General features: G+C 41.2%; 1 protein-coding gene across 1 annotated transcript in view; it reads right to left on the bottom strand.

Annotated features, from left to right (window-relative positions):
- adgrb2 (adhesion G protein-coupled receptor B2) overlaps positions 1–4197 on the bottom strand; it is a 269466-nt gene extending 265269 nt beyond the window's left edge. Inside the window, exon 1 of the mRNA XM_072447617.1 lies at positions 3945–4197. The gene's annotated coding sequence lies outside the window, so the exon portion shown is untranslated. The remainder of the gene's footprint in view (positions 1–3944) is intronic.
- Between the last annotated feature and the right edge of the window lie 13858 nt (positions 4198–18055).

Raw genomic sequence — 18055 nt, 5'->3', positions numbered from 1 at the left:
TGGCACGATATGTCTGTATTGGAAAGAATCTGTGAAGAGAAGTGAGGCCAGCGGATGTTTGCAGTACTGGCCAGTGTGTCCACATCAGGGGTCTCCAAAAGGTGGCCCGCGGGCCAAGTCCGGACCCCCAAGCAATTTGGTCTGGCCCTCGGTCCAGTTTCCCATAATTCAAAATATTGTTCTCGCACCAACTCTGCGTTACTTTGCTGCTGCTTCACCGCTGGTCACGGCGTGCTGGAGATGTTCATCTGAAGCACTGCTCTGTCAAAGCACAAACGTGTGATGCTGCAGACACAGTAAATAACACCTTCATTGCTGATTTGGTGTGAATGTAACATGCGTGAGGACCGAGTGTTCCGAGTGGAGTTCTGCTTGTTAACAAGTGGAAGTTGGCTTGACAACAAAGAACTTTATGCACCGTGGCACCGGAGGACAGTGTGTTTTCCGTGCTTCCTTGTTGGATTGAAAGGTCTGTGCGAGTGCACAGTATGGCAGACCGATGTGCGTGATGCGCAGATTGTCCCACAGGTTAGGGTTATGAAAGGTGGACCGCAGTCTCGTCCCGGGACAATTTCATAAGCTAATTTCTCCATGAATATGTGTCGCATTGTAATAAAACACACATCATTAACATACAGACAACATGACAACATGCAGATCCATTATCACCAGTTTAGAGCTTTCAGGAAGTTTGACCTATTGTCCATTTCATTACGTTGCAGATATTTCAATGCTCAGTATCGGCTATTTTAGATCGTCGTGAAGCGGGTTGAAAAGATAAAGGTTGCATATCCTAAAAGTGCTGTCTAAAAGCACTGAGCATCCTAACTTCAGTGCATCTGTTATGTATTCCCAGTGCTTCACTTTTTCCATATTTTGTTAAGTAACAGCCTTATTCCAAAAAGAATTGAATTCATTATTTGCCTCAAAATTCTACGAACAATACTCCATAACAGCAGCTTGAAGTACTAAATTATTGTGAACCGCCAATCACCAATCAATTTTACTGGGGTTGGGAGATTCTGCAAAGAAGAAGGGAGGAGAAATTACCCCTAAGTAGGTGAGTCAAGCCTGCAGCATTATACTCAAAAAGACTAGAGGCTGAACCTTTGGTGTTACAAAAACGTTGTAGGCAAAGGCTGTGAATACATATCTACGCATGCTTTTTCGTATTCTTTTCTTCTTTATACATTTGTAAAGAATTCAAACAACCTTCTTTCATGCTGTCATTATGTGGAATTGTTTGTTAAATTTTGAGGCAAGTAATTATTTTAATCCATTTTAGATTAACAAAACAAGGACATTTTCCTGCTGCACTGTATTTACAAGATGTGTTTATAAGCGCTTTTCACAACCCTCTGAACCCAGATTGAGCGCTTAGCAAAAATGTGCATGCTAACAGCACAATAACATCTCATCATGGACCCGAGGTGCTAATGCCTCCAGAAAAGTTACATGTGTTACTTTAAACCTGAAATCCAGATGTAATGGCAACCCATATTACTTTATTTAAGTTCTTTGCTGATACACAGATTTTCGATGTATGCTACAGATTAATTGTGTGAGAGAAGAAAGCTGCCATAATGAGCTTTAGACCAATGAGCCCGAAGCTCATACGTTTCAATTGGAGGCTCATCTGGAGGGACTTAGGCAGATCCGTGCACATCTCCAGACACTGTGTTGGCCAGTTTGGCTGCTGCCCATAGGAGCCTCAGCTATTGGAGCGTCTCCATTTTACACAGATTAAGAAAGACATTCACTCATGCCAGCACTGTTTCCGAAACCAAGTAAAAAAAATAACTACAACGCTCATTTGCAAGGCAGATTTGAGCAGCACAAATCTTCAGAGACGTCACCCATTCACATGACCAAGCTGGAGACCACAGCCATATCAACAATACTGTATGATTGCCTGAATAAATAGTTTTGTAGCAGCAACAAGTAAAAAAGCAGAATGACATATACCATTCATTTTTAGGTCAATAACGAAATAACTTCTAAGCACTTTATATCTTAATTGTTCAAAAAGTGCATGAATCCCTCAAAGTTTTCCAATTATTATTATTACTTGTGTGTGAAAGTTTTGCCTGTTAACAGTGACATAAAAACGTATTGAATCCATTGACTTTTACACTAGTTTAAATTGAAAAGATGATGAATCCAGTATAATCATAGTATTTAAACGTCAACAGTATTTGACTATTCCCATGACAAAAACGCCTCTGTCCACCTCTATGTCCTCTATCTAGTGCTCAGTATAAAAAGCAGCCTGTAATCTGTGGGTTGCTCATCTCTGCTAAAAGGGGACATGGCCCTACCGGCTCCATTAGTCCTGACAGCAGCCCCAAGAAATAAAACAAATGAGGTTATTCACTGCATTAAAATCAAGACGAGAGAATGTGATTATTCACCATCAGAGAGAGGGCACAGGAGGAAGAGCTCCTCAAGACGCCGCAAGACAATACATTTTCTACTGGGAGGAAGTGTGGGCGAACATTATCTATTGTAAATCCTCCTAAAGAACCTTTCGTAAGATATGACACGTTGCATTACCACTGCAAGTAAATGCTTGGGTATTTTTAAGGTTATTGGTGGAAATGGAGAACTCGCCGAGACTACTAAGACATCTGCACCAACACTAGTCCTTGGTTTCTTTGTTTTATCGCATCCACAATGCAACAGGCGCAAACTTCATCCGTGTGAATCATTGATAAGCACATTACTGGAATCGTGTGTGATTTGGAGATGGCGTTGGACAGGATCCAAGAGCAAGAGCGTGCGCCATTGGCTGACTGGAGCAGCTTCACCCACAGGAGACGGCTCGACAGTGCCTGGAATAAGACGAACATTGTCGGAAATAGTAGAACATGCCGCAGATGGCCTCTTGCAGAATAGAATAATGGAGGTCGCTTGTGCCGTGTCTGCTCCACTCCATTATTAAAGACCGTTTTGTTGAGTTGGTCGGAAGTGCGCGTGGAGCGGAGCGCGTTCAACAGATGGCTCTGCACGGGGGAAAAAGGGCTCGGAGGCTGCTTTGCTTTTGCGCTCCTGCCTGTCGTCCTCGCTCGTCGTCACGGGGGGCCACCTGCTCGGGGGGGACTTCGGGGGGGGAGAAACGTCAGCGGAGCGGTCCACGCAGGACACCGAATAATTTGAGCGAAAGTAGTGCGGTTCGGAGCAGAGCGTCAACACTGCGGCAGACGCTGTCAAATCAATCGCGGCTCAGAGCGTAATCGGGTGCTTTTCAAAAGGGGCTTTCTGCTACGCACGGGGACGGGATGCCAGGACGCGTGGAAGTCACACAGCAAACCCCCCTTCCCGAGCCCCCCAAGTGCACGCTCGCTGGAGTCTAAAGCCCATCGTGGCTCTTTAGCATGCAGCGGGGGAGGCAGCAGGCGCGCAGGGGAGAATAGGACACATCCTGCAGCCATTTAGGGCTCCAGCTTTAGCCGTGAGGGACACTAAATGCTTTTCTGCGTGAAGCCCTCACTCACGCCGCTCCAATGTGAATGTTCTGGGCATGAAACAGTTGCACAGGACTGGTTTAAATCAATGCAAGTGAGAATAAACGTCTGAGCGGCCGGTTTCTTTGGCCACTGCGCAAAGTTCCCTTGCTGGCGGCGGCACTGAAACCCACTCATTTAGAAGAAAGGCATCACCAATCATCACCAAGTTTATCCAACACACAATCACACCTTTAAAACATGGCCATGAGCTCATGCGCCAACAATGGAATAAAGTGGGGACTTGCATTGCATTGCACAGAACAAAAACACTGTAGTCTTTGTAGAACACATGCAGTTGTATCATCTGGACTTTGATTTGAGAAAAAAAAAAAAAACGTTTCAACTCTCATCCAAGAGTTATTCTCAATCAAAAACCGTGGATCTAGTTCGTGAACTCGTGACTGTAGTCTTTGGTTACACGAGTGACTGAGAACTTACCTGGTCACTGTCTGTCAGCTGTAGTTATTTGACGCGACGGCTAATCCCGGGTCGGTTCCGTGGACACAAATTAAGTTTCCCATCCATGCTGGATCTCAAGTGAAAAGGCAGACCATGGCGGTTCTCTCACTGAGCATCAGGCTTCCCTCTGTGCGGAATCTTCCACCACAAATGTTCTTTCCGAGACATCCCACTTCTGCGCCGAAAAACAAGTGAAGAAAAGACAACCCAAAGGAACCGCGCCGAGTGAGGACCGTTATAATGGCACGAAACCACAAAGCCCCAAACACCGGACGCGCACGAGGCAAACGCAACGGGAGATACGGTTAAGATGTCCAGTTTGAACGTTAATAAATCCACGTCATGTAAGCTCCATGGTTTGGCGCATACAGGCAGCAGAGTATTCCTCAGCGCGGAGAGGACGTGCGGGCGGACGGCGGCACCGCAGCACCACAGCCGAGTTCTTTCCTACTGATCGTCGCTTCTCCAAGTCCACGGTTCCTCACGTGAAGCGGGAGCGCAGAGGAGGTGGACGTGCCTCTCCATCCAGCGGCTCTCTCCTCTCCTCCTCTCTCCTTCAGACGGCGGGGGGGTGCGCGCTGATGGCGGGCGGCTTCAGCCTTGTCATTCGGCAGAGTTCTCCACAGGCAGCGGCTCACGCTCGGTCATCTGGCTCCCCTGCAGTTGCTTCACTCGCGGAGGACACAGATGCGCGCCCTCGCTGCCCTCCGCCAGGAGAACTGTCAGGCGCGTTCACACGAGCCCCCTCCCCTCCCGTTACCCCCACATGCAGGCCCGTAGTGACGTCAGCACGCGCACTTTCAAACTAATAATGCGCGAGCTTTGGTTTACACACATTTCACTTATGAGGGTCTGTGAGTGATTACGGTGAGGCTCTGACGTTAGCTCGTCACCTTTGACCACATTACCACGCGAAAGATACGTTTTACTCATACAACCAGGCTTGAACACAAAGGTTTATCAAAATAAATGGCAAGAATGGACATCTATTTGTGCAAGATTTTCTGTTAAGAGATGGAGAAAATAATGGGTTGAAAGCTTTTCTATTTTATTGATAAAGATGTAAGATGCAGTGCTATAAACACATTTACTTAGACAAGGCAGGGCAAGTTTATTTGTAAAGCACAATTTGTAGAAAATGCAAAGTGCTTCACACAACAGGAAAAACATGCATACAAAACCTTAATTTCTATTCATTCAATTTAACAATTTTGCTGACATGAGTCATACAGCAGGAGGCCAGTCCCTGAGGTCCTCAGAGTCCGAGATGGTTCATATGGCACTAACATGTCCAAGATGTACTTTGGTGCTAGGCCATGGAGAGACTGGTACACAAGCTGAGCTGCTTTAAAGTCTCTTCTCTGAGCCACAGCGGGTCCGAGTGTCGTCTGCATAATTGTGATAGGACACATTTTTGCTGCTTGTCAGCTGACCTAACTGCAGCATGTAGTGGTTGAACAGAGGGGTCCCCCAGGGGTACTTACTGAAAACCTACATACTTTTCACAATTTAGAAAGAGGCTGGAGATCTTTGTTTAATAATCACATGACATTTGAAAGCACTGGCTTGTGTAATGTGGTTTGCTTTCACATGTTCTACACATTGGGGTTTTACCCGTAACCTCTTCATGATTTTAATAATTCTTTGCTCTGAGCTGCACACGCAGATGCAGCATCACAGAGCCTCACAGCTGATGTGATTGGATATAGGCGGCTTTGCTGCATGTATTTGCATATGGATGAGAAAAGGTGGAGGAATTTCAGGCAGCTTCAGTTCTATTCACAGAACATACACTCCGGCAGGTAACTGCTGAATCATTTTCATCTAATATATAAATATAAAATTCCCTTCTCACCCTCCGTGGGTGGTCCCATCCCCTTTTATAGGAGACCGCCCCTGAAAGGTGAGAAGGGGTTTGTGTGACATGACATTATACTTTTATAATTGTTTAAGGTGGATGTGGAGCTGTAATTTGCCCCCAATCTTAGTGGTAATGGGAGCCTTTGCCAGGGGGTGCCAGTCCATATATGGTGATAGCGTTTGAACCAATGACTGACAACTGTGGCACTCAAAAGCACCGCCTTTTTCCCAGTCTGCCCAAAACCAAGTCTAAACCAAGTCTGAACCTCTGTGAGAGTGTTTGGGAAGAGCTGGAGAAGGCTTTGTGCAGTGGTCACTCTCAAGATCAAATGCTGAAAAATAATGCAACACTGGATGGAAATAAACCTTTTAACATTGCAGACGCTTTTTGATTCATTCTCCTCAGGCTACGAACAGGGCCTCTTTCCACAAGAACCATTTCTTCACTTCATAATTTATTTACTTATATTTAGTAAAACTTAAAAAAAAAAAAAAAATCTTTCATGCCATTTATTTCATCATAGTTTATCCTTGGTGTTGTTTTTCATTGTTTTGTTTTGTGCCAAAATGGGTCACCGTAAATTCCTAGTTTGTGAATTTTGTTACTGGCGGTGTAATTTTAAATTATCAGATTCTGAAGCAAGAGACATGTTGATGATAATCTCTGTGTAATCTTTAAATTGGCAAATACAATTGTGTATCAAGACATGTTTCCAATACAAAACTGATTCATAGTGAACTGAACAAAAATACAGTATCACAGAGAATACTACAAGGATCTACGCTCCTGATGTATCCAATATTTATCTACTAAGGTTAATACAAAGTTAAGACTTTGTTGATTATATAATACATTTTTATTTATTTATTGAAACCATGGACTCAAATGTTTTATGATCAGTGACTCATTCAGAGCTTTAAAATGCTTTTTTGTGCTATTTTGAGTTATAGAAATTGTGGAAGAAAGATATTGCGTCTGGATACCATTTATCAAATTCTCAGACAGTGTGATAATTGGATGGTAATATTTTCAAAAGTAAGTAGCCAGGGTGATAGTTGAGGTGGAATAATGTGTTAAGAAGATATTTTACAGCTAAATATACGGACAATTCTCAAATATTAAACATTTAATGCCAACAGACGTATTTCACAATATATAAAAAATGAATTGGCTTTAAACAGATAAGGTTATGGCATACTTTAATATAACTACCTAGATGGAGATGATGACCTAGATGATAAATACCACAATAACCAGTTAAAACTCCCATATTATACTTACACATAAACAGTTAAAGTTTATAGCCACTATTTTGGGAAAGAGACACCAATAATGTCTGCACTTTCTGGGATGGAACAGTGATGTAAAACTACATTGTATACATGCCACTTCTCCTGCACCCGTCTCACCAGATATTCTATACACACATACAGTCTGTTCCATTCATTCCTACCATTTAGAAGTGTATAGCAGCGCTGACTCACAGAGGGAACTGGCACACTGCATGTAAGAACAACAGCAGGGGCACAAACTGAAATTTCACTCACTTCTACTGCTTCCTGGCACAGACAAAGTAATCGGGCTGTCAGGACTAGAAATTATTCTCACTGCCACACAATACCGAGGAAGACAGGTGCATTGTTGTATGTGAGAGAATAGTGAGGTGATTTTTAAGTTTCAATATATTCAATGATTCGGAATTTACATGTTTGCTTACCATTGTTTCTTTATCTACATTTTCCCACAATGTTTCTGAAATATAAATGCACTTTGTCACAACTTTAGCTGAACAGATAACCGTTAAAATGTTAAATATGCTGACACAGTCTCTTCATTTAAGTCCAGGCTTAAAACGTTCCTCTTCGAAATCGCTTATGGTCAGACTAGTTAGGAACAGAAACATAAACCCACAGCTTTAGCTACGCTGCCCTAGGAGTAACTATGCTGGGGGAAGTATGACAGCTTGAGCACTATCCTCTTCTTCTGACTACTTATGCTATCAAACAATACTTATTTTTTAATTCCACTTGCAAACTGTTCACCGCCTTCTTTGTCTTTCTCTCACTCCTGAGGACCTGTGGACCCAGATGTCCCTCTCCTGGTGAAGTGGTCCCTGCCCTGTGTGGACGGTCCCTCATCTGCATGAGGAGTGGGTCCAGCTCGCCTCCGACGGTCCCTCATCTGCCTGAAGAGTGGGTCCAGCTCGACTCAGTCGGTCCCTCATCTGCCTGAAGAGTGGGTCCAGTTCGCCTCCGACGGTCCCTCATCTGCCTGAAGAGTGGGTCCAGTTCGCCTCAGTCGGTCCCTCATCTGCCTGAAGAGTGGCTCCAGCTCCAGTCTCCCTCGTGTCCGTCTGTCCGTCTGTGAGAGTCGGATCTCTCCTTCACTGGAACTCCTCCAGGTTTCTACGCTTTTTTCCCAAAGAGGTTTTTTTTGTAGTTTTTCCTGGCCGAGAAGGAGAGTCTAAGGACAGAGGACCCTGGGACATCGTCCCTCGCCACCACAGACATTGTCTGACTTCATCGCCACCACAGACATTGTCTGACTTCATCGCCACCACAGACCTTGTCTGACTTCATCGCCACCACAGACATTGTCTGACTCCATCGCCACCACAAACATTGTTGATTCATTTCTCCCTGTGGCCCTCAGAGGCAACTGTTGTTGTGATTTTGGGCCTTACAAAAATACATTTATTTGATTTGATTTGAAAATGAAGAGAAAGTCAGTCTTTGGAATAATGTATGTAAATAAATCAATAAATCAATCTAGATCTAGTCAGGGAACTCCATTTTTATCCTACTCTTGGCTGTGTGAGCCCCACCCATGAGGCAAAACCTCCTCATAGTAGCCTGACCTGTTTATCTATTTATCAAAAGTTAAACATGGTTTTAATTGTCACCTGGAACCAATCTTCTTTGTTACTCTAACAGCCCTGCAATGGGCCTTAGAATCTGACTGTTAGCTGACTGCAGCTCCCTTATCACAGATGAGTACCTGATTAGCATCTGACTGGACCGAGCTGTGCCCGCCCCATGGCTTCAAAAAGCTCTTTTATATTATCAGTAAACTGAACCTTAAAACTTCATTTCTGTTTAAAGAAGGTTCTCTTTTTGAACAAAAATGGCCTCCTTTACTCCTCTTGACCTAACCTAACCTAACTTTCATACCACCTCTTCTCCTGCTAAGCATCTTCACCTCACTGTTTTCCAGAGTGGTTCGGGGCTTTAAGATGAAGATGCATGGTGCTCTGGAATCCTGAAGCCCTTTTTGTGTTGTGGCTGTTTAATCTCACTTATGTTACACAATTTTCCTCTCTGCATTGGATCTAATACTTTACGTAGGTCTGTTTATGTGTGGGAATCTTGTCCTTAGGATGAAAATAATTTTGTCTTTAAGTGTTATTATAAATAAATGCAAAAAGCATTTATCAGCGCCATAGTGATGCAACCTGTGTTTCAGCACCATGGAGAGTTTCACCAGTCTTGAAACATGACAGTCAAGACTTTATGAAGATCAAGCAGATGGTCACATCATAATTGAGATACCTGCTTTCTGGAGTCACCAAAGCAGAAGATTCTGAAGTGAAAGCATGTCTTGAGAAGAGGCTGTTCTTATAAACACTTGAGACATTTTATAAGATATTGCACATGTAGTAACTCCAGAAGTCAGTAACTAAGGCAGAGGAGGGCTCTCTGTGCAGGTGGTCTGTCTTGGGAAATCATCTACCGTGTATTACAAGACAACAATCTGTAACACTTCCCATAAACGTACATTTCTGGCTTTAATTGTTCTCATAAAGATTCCAACAGCAAATAAGATAATCCAGTTTCAGCTTCATGAGTGGGCTGTCCTTGTCAGGTCAAGAGTGATGTACAGTGAATGCAAAATGGTGTTGTAAAGGAGTGGGTGAAACCAAAGAAAACATGAAGTACAACTCTTGCTAAAAATAAGCAAGGTAAGTATTATTAGGTAAGTACATAATCCCAATTTGCAAACTCTAACTAGAGTACAAATGTAAGACATAATATGTTTTACTTGTCACCACTGTGTAAAAAATAATTAATTCCAATCAGATTTTTCTCTCAATCTAAATGACAGGAAATTGGATTTCAGCACTATGGAGAGCTCCACCAGGACCAGGGCGAGACAGGTTTGTAGATATTTATTTATTAATGACTGCATTAAAAAGGTGATAACTTAAAAACCTGCACCGTTAAGATGCTAACTATAGAGAAAATGTGTTACCATTACTTGCTTCTCATTAAATAGTACATTTTGTTTTCACTCCATGATGAACAAAAGCAGTACTGCTATATTGTAAATGCAGTACGTAGTGACAAAAACTGCTTGTGGTCCACCCTGCTTCAGTTCCCCGTCTGAAAAAGCAGCTCTGAAGTGGCTAAACAATTAATTCACGAGAATATAAGCAGTGTTTGTGAGAGGTAGGAACAAGTTAGATGTAGATGATGTAAGTTAGACGTCACCGTTTGAGATCCAGGTACTCCAGCTTTAGTTATGTTACAACACAGTGTACATACTAAGTGTTTTACTGCTTCATTAGTTTCACACTTTGCCAGTCCACCATCCGAGTGTATCTAACACATTCTGAGCTGATATCTGACCTGTGCCTGTGTTATGAATCATGAGACAGCTGGGCATCGACTTACGCTGAAGCACAGACCCAGAGAACCAGAATGGAGCTGCATTGTAGGTACACGTGGGCACAAGTCAATAGTTCTCTTGACCTGATTAGCTCACATCTGCTGCCACTGCTGCTGCTGCAACTACAGCTGAGTACACAGAGCAGGTAGAGGAGCGGACTTCTTCAAACAATAACAGTATTAGGTAGGCAAATGTAAAGTATTTATTGTGCAGGCTTAAATGAATACTTTCTGGGGGAAAATCTATTTTGATAATGTTAGGACACACGCAATAAAGTATTACTATATCATTTTTATTACAATTTAGGGCTGTCACAATACCACATTTTGGTGTTACGATTGTTGTGAGAAGAACTATCACAATTTCACAATTATTGACCAAACAACTTTCTCTAATGCTTTAGACACATTTCTAAATGAAAAATAAACAATGTTGTCACATAAACAGCCAGATAAAAAAGTAGTGGTGGTAGTAGTTTTACTATTTTGGAGTATAGATGAAAGAACTCATTGTTGCTGCCAACGTCTCGCACTGAAAAATTATGATTATGGATTATTTGAATAATCTTGACATCCCTATTACACAACTTTGAACCGTAACGTTTTCTTTTTCTGTATCAAATGAAGTTGTGATGTGCAGTAGATCCACTTGAAATCGGAGTTACCAAATAATGGCCTACATCTTCTGAATATTCAAAAGAACATGAAGCCCAGATACTTTATATGCAATGTTTGTGGGCGGCTGAATGTGGGTGAGTTGTGTCGTGTGTGTGTGTGTGTGTGTGTGTGTGTATGTATGTGTGTGTGTGTGTGTGTGTGTGTGTGCGTGTGTATGTGTGTGTGTGTGTGTGTGTGTGTTGGTTCGGTTGTCCTGCAGAGTCCTCAGTGGAACCTGCAGATTAAGAAGAAGTACTGGTCCATGAACCCAGCGAAGCGACTCCCTGACTATCATGATAGTGCGCGCTGGAACTCTGCTCGCTCCTCTTCCTCTGGTGCAAACCTTTATTTTGGTTATTGCTTAATCTTTCCCTGTGGAGCCTGCTTGTCTCCATGGAGATGTTAATGATTTCCTTGTTCCACAGTGTTTCTAGTAAGCATTTATTCAATTATAGTTTTTTATTGCTGAAAAAATACAATTCAACTGCCTCAAGTGTCCTCCCTTCTCTCGTCCCCATTTCATACAGTCTTTTTCTGTCTAATAAAGCATACGAGCAGGATTCCCGTAGATCTAGGGTCTCATTTACAAAACTTGATGTGAAATTGTAACGAGAAGTGTACGTGAAACCCAAACTTTCTCAATCCTCCTCTAACTTGCTCACTGCTCGTCTCAGCGGGCACAGCTCTCCTTCTCTCTCATCTCTGAAAGCCCCAACACACTGACATCCTGAGTCTCTGGACCAGAACACACATTTCCAAAGCAAGTTGTCTTTTTTATCAATCACCAACTTAAAGTGGAAAGTCTCGTATGTAACATTTGTGTATTCTTTATAAATGAGACATGGTGTAACTTACATGTACATGGGTTTAATGTCACTGTAAATTCACAAGGTTAGAGTAAAACAGCTAATCCTAATGTTGATTTGGTTTGGGTCGAAACTTGTCCTAGTTTAGTCTGATTTAGTCTGGTTTAGTCTGGTTCTAGTGCTGGTTTAATCAGGTTCTAGTCCTGTTTTTTTAGTCTGGTTCTAGTCCTGGTTTAGTCAGGTTCTAGTCCAGCTTTAGTCTGGTTCTAGTTCTGGTTTAGTTAGGTTCTAGTCCTGGTTTAGTCAGGTTCTAGTCCTGGTTTAGTCAGGTTCAAGTCCTGGTTTAGTTAGGTTCTAGTCCTGGTTTAGTCAGGTTCAAGTCCTGGTTTAGTCAGGTTCTAGTCCTGGTTTAGTCAGAATCTAGTCCTGGATTAGTCAGGTTCTAGTCCTAGTTTAGTCTGGTTCTAGTCCTGGTTTAGTCAGAATCTAGTCCTGGATTAGTCAGGTTTTAGTCCTGGTTTAGTCAGGTTCTAGTCCTGGTTTAGTCTGGTTCTAGTTCTGGTTTAGTCAGAATCTAGTCCTGGTTTAGTCAGGTTCTAGTCCTGGTTTAGTCTGGTTCTAGTTCTGGTTTAGTCAGAATCTAGTCCTGGTTTAGTCAGGTTCTAGTCCTGGTTTAGTCAGGTTCTTGTCCTGGTTTAGTCAGGTTCTAGTCCTGGTTTAGTCAGGTTCTAGTTCTGGTTTAGTCAGGTTCTAGTCCTGGTTTAGTCAGGTTCTAGTTCTGGTTTAGTCAGAATCTAGTCCTGGTTTAGTCTAGTAGAACACAACATCAAAATCAATTGAAAACATCCTGGTTATTAAAGCAACATTTAATTGGTTTTACTAGGGTTTTGTTGATGAAGACAAATGTGGAGACTGGTGACAAGAAACGTTTTTCAATGTTAAAGGCACAGAATTGTTACTTTTTGTTACCTGTATTATTACATGGAAATATAAAGTTAAAACAATATTATATTATCCATGCAGATATATATGTTTTATGCCATACTGTGACAAAGAACAAGACTTTCCTCAGAAACAAGATGGAAGAGTTTCCTTCAGGTCAAGTTTAGTTGTGATCACAGTAAGGACACAGGCTTCTATGCATAATTAGTGCAAGAAAACAATCCAAAATGAAACAAAAATGATTTAGTTTAATCTATATTTTGTCTTAAAAGTTACATACTCTAAATATATGTCGTGTAATCCCTCATTCGTCCAGGCGTGTTCCACTTAGCCCGCTAAGGTTCAATCTTCCTGTAGTCTACAATGGTATTCTGAACCCCTGGAGAGTTAGAGGACCAGTACCAGGACATTTAGATGCTAATCAGGTACTCAGGGTGAGTGAGCCAGGGTCTCACAAAGACAAAGAGGATTCTAATAGCCCATTAAAGGGTTGAATAGGCTCGGTAGATACAAAGAGGGTAAGTTTCTGTTGAAACAAACAACTCTTTCCTCTTCAGGAAGGCTCCTCCCAATGGGCTGGACTTACCACAGAATAGTATAAATATCGGAGTTCTGGACCTAAATTCTTTTATTTACAACGACTCTTGGATGAGAGTCGAAACGTCTATTTTTTCTAACTGAGTCCAGATGACTACAACTGAAGCTTTTTCTACAATACTCTAAATATGTATATCTTAGTTTGCTATGATTCTTTCTCTTCAATGATGTTTAGATTCTCCCATGATGATTTTTTTGTAAAAATGAAAGTAAAAAGGTTTATTTACAACACAATCCTCTAGCCACTCTAAAGTAGGAAGGAAGCTGTAATACGCAGTAGCACTAGATGAAGAAAAATCTTTTCCTGCACTGACAGAGACAGATCACAGGCTACAGCAGCCGCCCTCTCCACTCACCTACAGCCGCTCCTCTCTCTGCTCATCGGCGCCCCCCACAGCCCTTCCTTTCAACCTCTTCTGTGGACATACATCACCCCTGTCTTGGCCCGTCTCCTCATATATTTCCAGCCATTCTATCTCATGTCTTCTGTCCTCTGCATTCTTCCCAGCCCTCCAGCCACATGGCCATACATTTAAGGGTATAGCCCAAGCCCAGAGTGGCCCGCAGTCTTTCGGCCCATCTATCACTGCTGACTGTAGGCCAAACAAGTTCAGCTAGACGAAGAAAAAGAACCGGAAAAATACGACTAGTTATGATTTAGGTCTGCCACGCTGGGAGCAGAACAGGAAGGCTCTGTCACAGAACACCTGGCTTCTTTATAAACACAGAAACCTGGGACTTTAGCAGCACGGCGCAAACTAGATGAGTACACTTGACAATCAACTGTGGATCAATTCTCCCAATAGGACACATTCTAAGCATTATAATTACAACAATCAGCACAAAGTATGTCAAATGAAACAAAAAAATGTGCAAGAAGGAGTGGTGTTGTTCTCTAAGGTAATTATTGCAGAGTGTAGGCAGTCAAACTTCAACATTAACAAGTATTTTAGTATGGAAATGTATATTTATATATTCTGTGTCATGTATAGTGTCTAAGGTGAATTAAAAGAAGGAGGATATTTTACATTATTTGCATTTTACAGATGTTTCAATCCAAAGTCTAAATAGACACAAATAAATTAACATGTTTTCGCCTTGGACCATTACTCTGTCACTTCTCTGTGTAAATATAGGCCTTGTTCACTGTGCTTACTGCAAACAGTCTAATTATTCTTGAAACTTTAATGATCCCTGCTAGAAGAGTGCAAACAATAATAAACTTCCTAATACATTTTGCCACTCGGCGTACAATGTACCTGACTTCTCTGCTTGCTAGATATGATCCTAATTGAGCATTTATACCTAATGAATTATGACTCTTTGTTGCAATATATCAGCGGCAGTTGGGCAGAGTAACCGTGATAAACACCTGGCGTGACAGTGGAGCTGGTGATATGTTTGCGATCTGGTGCCAGCAGAAAACACCCATCACCATCACAGAGCTTCACTCACTGAGGAATGGCCACAATCTGTATCGTTCTGACAAAAGCAAAGGCAACCAGAGGAGCTCCAGATTGGCCCAGAGGTGATCCCACTTAGAACAGAATGCAAGGTATTAGTGAGCGATTCAAACTTAAATTAACGGAAATATTATAGTTTAATCCATGTACATATGTGTTTTAACATGGTCTGAGATAATTAGTGCAAGATGTATCTCAACTAAATCTAATTAATACAAAAGATGTATTATTAAATGTATTATTATATTAAATTTGTCCATACATTTTATTATATTTCTTTTTTCATGTCTGTGCACACGTCCAATGCATTTCCCAGAGTTTATAACATTTTTAAAATATACATATTCTTCAGCTTATTCAACGAGACACTGTAGAGACTTTTATCTTTCCTTGTGCTGAACTACAGCTGATGTAAAGCACTGGAAAGTACAGGGGGCCAAACATCTGGTCTTTACTCTTAAATCCATCTCCATCTTTTAAGGACAATTAAAGCGGATGTTGGTTCATACAAATATTGAGTGTACCGGTAATCTGATGTGATATACTAATGTGAGGAACTGACTTGCCTGTTCATGCCTGTTTGTTAGCAGCATGTTTTAGGGGAGGTGGTCTTGATTGGTCGTGATTCATGTGCAATTACTGTGAAATTCATGTGCAATCCATGTGCCGCCGTGACACATATTCATGTGCAATTACTGTCATGATCACATGCCATGGTATTTATGCATTTATTTTTTATCTTTATTATTTTTCCCCTCCATCCCTTGTTGGGAAATGGGAGGTTTTGTCTATGGGAGTTTTTGTTTATAGGAGATCTTCTACTGAGAGTGTTTTTCAAACTTCCTATAAGTTATCTGTTCTTTTCTTCTGTATCTACCTCTGTATCAATGAAATTTCCCCATGTGGGACAATAAAGGATTATCTTATGTGGAGGTGGTCTTGATGTGGAGGTGGTGCAGATGGTCTTCTCACTCTCTCCAGCCCTTTTTTATGTGTTGTATATTTGTGATGTTTTTCTTGTATGTCCCAATAAATAAATTAAAAATAAATAAATTAAATAGCTATCCATGTCATACGGGTGGAACATTATGAAGAAAAGCAGTAACATTTCCATGGAGACAGATAGCGAACCTCCCTCCAGCACTTTTCTCGTAATGTTTCAGAAAGCATAAACATTAGAAATAAGCCAATCAGGGAAAAAAAAAAACTGCCAATGATCTTGCACACAAAAATCTCATCATTATTAGATTTCTCGAGTGTGAGTAATCTGATTTCTTTTTCTTGTGCAGGATTGACAAGAAAAATTGCAAAGAGAAAAGACAATAATGAAAGAGATTTTTTTTTTATTTCAATTTGTCTTCCAAACACAACAGTTACCCTAAAACAATACGAGTCACTCAGAGTTTTTAATTTACCTACAAGGTTATCTGATTATTCTATTTATTTTATATTTATGGATGGAAATGTACCCACTTACTAGATGTCACCCTCAAGTTTAGCATGTATTGCATTAAATCTGAAGTTTTGCCGTCGAAGTGATGTGCTCTCAGTTGTAAAATTATGGTGTGCTTTTGCAGCAAGTTACATGACATTTTAGCATTTTTTAAAAGAAGGTGGTGTAGATGAAAAATAACATGAGCAATCATTCCCAAGATGTCATTCGTCTGAGGTGTTAACATGAACTAAACTCGCTTTGTGGATTCAGCCTTGTATAAAGTCATAAAGACATGCATTATCTCCTCTTCTGTCCTGCTGTCCATCTTTTTGTTCCTCCCCTGGCTCCCCGCTACTCTGCGTTTAGCCTGGAGACAGGTCATCTATGGGCTCTTAACTAAATGGGATCTGTGCAGGGGCCAGTGTGGAGAGCACAGACAGCACGCTCCAATAAGCACCGCAAACACTCCCAGGCAGAGGCCAAAGCCCACACTCTGACTCTGTGGGAGATTTGGGAGAGAAAACACAAGTAAGCAAGAAATGTGTGAGAAATGTGTTTCATTCAGAAAAAAAGATGTATTATGCATTTTCTAATATATTTTAGAATTTATTTACTGACATTTATTTTACCATTAAACCCCAATGATATCAAAAACAGAAAGTAAATTTGTGATGCGATTTTTGGTCGATATAGATATATAGATAGTATATATATGAATAAGCTTATAAATCAAACTTTCGACAGGCTTTGAGTTTAGCCCCTACAAAAGTTCATCCATTATTCATACTTGATGTATCTTTTAATAGACGGACTCAGAAAGAATCACAGCATGTGCTCAGTGACACAGAAACAAAACATATTGGACCAAATGTGCAGCAGCAGTTTTCAGTAGGTCATGAAATATTCAGACAAATGTGTTGCATGTTGTTGTATTGGACTGAAGAGAGAATAGCATGCTGCTGCAACAGAAGTGGTCGAAGTGAGACTTTTGTGACCTCACATTCCAAAAATAACAGAAAGTGGGTAAAATATGTCCAAACATGGTCATCACATGCGGACTAGATGTATAGCTCATCAAAAATGTACAATCAACTGTTTTGCAGTGCATTTGGAAAGCCTGGACAGTTTGGATGGTGAGCTAATAGTTATGTATCTACTGTTTTTCTCTATACATTCATATTAAGCAGCATGTAGCAAAGAAGAATCATGCAAATACTCAACAGTATGTCCTCAAATATTAAGAGTGTATTGCATTCTTTTCAGTTTCTCCAGTTGTCTTATGCTATTATGTGTCAACTCTGTAAGGCTAAGCAGTCGCACTGTCCAGTGTGCTCTATCATAAAAGCCCATACTTACGACACCATACACTCCGGCATGTTGTAGGGCAGCCATAAAGTCTCATCAAATGACAGATTGTTGTCTAAGTTAAAGTTGTTTGCCCTAAGCTCAACCCTCAGAATCTCTGAGGGCCAATGGTTTTCTCTGGGCCCTTTGTAAAATAAAGATGACACTGATAAAGTTAAACGTGGCCCATTCATCATTTTGTGGCACCTACTATCATGAGTTCTTTCATCTTGTGTTTAAGAAATATTACAAAATTTAGATAAAAAAGGAAATAAAGCATAAGGAACATATGTATTACAAAATGGTGTATATATGTGAAAT

This window comes from Eucyclogobius newberryi, unplaced genomic scaffold (assembly GCF_026437365.1).
Source record: "Eucyclogobius newberryi isolate DKJ021-1_F unplaced genomic scaffold, fEucNew1.0.hap1 SCAF_16, whole genome shotgun sequence".
Classification (NCBI taxonomy): Eukaryota; Metazoa; Chordata; class Actinopteri; order Gobiiformes; family Gobiidae; genus Eucyclogobius; species Eucyclogobius newberryi.
This window is presented reverse-complemented; position numbering and strand designations above follow the sequence as displayed.